Here is a 2,386-nt window from a genome sequence, read left to right on the forward strand (position 1 = left end):
GTCCACCAATCTTGACCCCACATTTCTCCTCATAGAGCCCAGCCTCCTGGATAATCTGTTCTGCATATAGGTTGAAAAGGTATGTTTACATTTTTTTAAAACTTCAGATAAAATTTGTTTCACCATTTATTCCTGGAGAATTTTGAGAATGGGATAATATAATATGTGATTGAAGTAGAAAATACTAAAATGAACTAATTAAAAAAGTATACATAAAGCAAAACAATAATAAAACTTGGGAGAAGTAACATGCTTACATTCCTAAAAACTGTTAGTAAGGAAAGTGGGTAGCCTTCTGTTGGAGTTAACTAACAGAACATTAAAGTTTTTTTTAATAAGAAAAGAAAATAGTTCAAATTTTAAGAAAAGTTTACTAACTTAACATGTAATAAAATTCATCCTTTTAAAATTATTAATGTGTTTTGACTAAATGTGTGCTATTACACATAACCATAGGAGGCTCTGGTGGTCTAGTGAGTGGCAAGAAACGGCGCTGCAATCCCGAATGCACATGGCTTGAGGCCACCGGCTGCTCTACTGGAGAAGAATGGGAAATCCTGTGGGATAAACTGCCTCTTAAAAACCACTCTCTGGGTCTGTAGTGACTCTATGGTGCACAAGAAGAACAACAACATTGCATAACCACGGCTGTGGTAAAGATATAAATTATTTCTATCAACATAGAAAGTTGAAGTTTGTTTGCAGTCAATTCTTTCCTTTCTGCCCTCAACTCCTGACAACTTTTATGCTAATTTCTTTGCATAGTTTCTCCATAGCTTTGTTTCATTTCAATGCTATGTACACAGGATTCACGTGCTATATAACATTTTGCACCTAGCCTCTTTAATTTAACATAAACTTTCAGAGTAATCTGTTTTGTTTTAGCCTTCAATATTCCATGGTCTTTCTGACCACTTGCTATGCATCTGACAGCTGGACAATGAAGAAGGATGACAGAAGAAGAACTGATACCTTTGAGTTGCAGTGTTGGAAAAGAGCATGAACACCTTATGGATGGCCAAAAAAAAAACCAAATATGCCTTGGAAAGCGTGCAGCCAGAGTGCTCTTTGGAGTCAAGGTTGATGAGGCTTTGGATTACATACTTTGGACATGTTGCTAGGAGAGGCTGTTCCTTGGAGAAGGAAATGATATTTGGAAGGGTAGAAGGTTGGCGAAGGACAGGAAGAGCCTTGACTAGGTGAATTGACACAGTGACTGCCGCAATGGGCTCTAGTGTGTTCAGAAGTGTTAAGATAGCACAGGACAGGACAGGGTTCATATCTGCTGTTCATAAGGTCACCATGAGTCATACTCAACTTGACAGCACCTAACAACAACAATAAAAACAACAGTCTATTCTTCGACTTGATGACGTCTAACAACAAAGTCTATTCTTCCTTATTTCTGAGTATTCTTCCATTATAGTGGAAGAAGGATGGACAATGTCCTCCTAAGTGATTTACTGCCTCTGAAAACCCACTGGAGTATCCGCTGTGGATTATAGTACACAACAAGAACTTTCCATTATAAGAGGGTGCTGCAAAGCATTCTTCTGGTTTACCTGCTCATTTATTTATTCATTCATCCACTGATGACTATTTGAGTTGTTCCCATTCTGAGGTGACAGTGAGAAAAATTGCTTTAAGCATTTGTTAATAGATTTTTTTATGTGGACATGTATTTTAATTTCAACCTGTTGTTGTTGTTTTTGTGTGGCATCAAGTTGGAACTGACTAACAGCCGATCCTCTAGCAGGACTTCAGAGGTGGTAAATTTCAAATGGGAGGGAGTTACCCATTCTTCTCAGGTGGAGCAGCTGGTAGAGTTTGCTATACAAGCCTTTGAGATTGTAGTGCAGCTTCTAACCACTAGGCAAATAGAATGCATCAGGGTAAATACCTGGAGTGAACTACTAGGTCAGATGTGTTAGGGGGAATGCATGTTTAACTTTGTAAGAAAAAATGTTTGCAAAGTGGCTGCACCAGTTTTCATATTCCAACCGTAGGAGTTCTCCTTGCTCTTTATTCTTGTCAGTGCTTGATAGTAAGATTTTCTGTTTGTCTGTTTCTTACACTTCAGGCATTCCTTATTTCTGGATTCTTATTGTTCTTATGTACTGTAGAATCAAACCTGACATATAGCTGGAAGGCTCCAAACCCAGAGGTCAGGTTATCAGAGGCACTTACTCGCATGGGAAGAGATTGCCCATCCTTCTTCCATGGAGCACCTCATGGCCTCAGATCATGTGCCTTTGATATTGAACAAGAAAAGTATTGTCTATTTCTATTGTAAATGGATCTTGGCAAAAAGCAAAGAGTACTTGAGTGATATTTATCTGTGTTTCATTGACTCCGCAAAGGCATTTGACTGTATAAATCACAACAA

The sequence above is a fragment of the Elephantulus edwardii genome, unplaced genomic scaffold (genome assembly GCF_000299155.1).
Source record: "Elephantulus edwardii isolate Elephantulus edwardi_28Jun2011 unplaced genomic scaffold, EleEdw1.0 scaffold00395, whole genome shotgun sequence".
Lineage (NCBI taxonomy): Eukaryota > Metazoa > Chordata > Mammalia > Macroscelidea > Macroscelididae > Elephantulus > Elephantulus edwardii.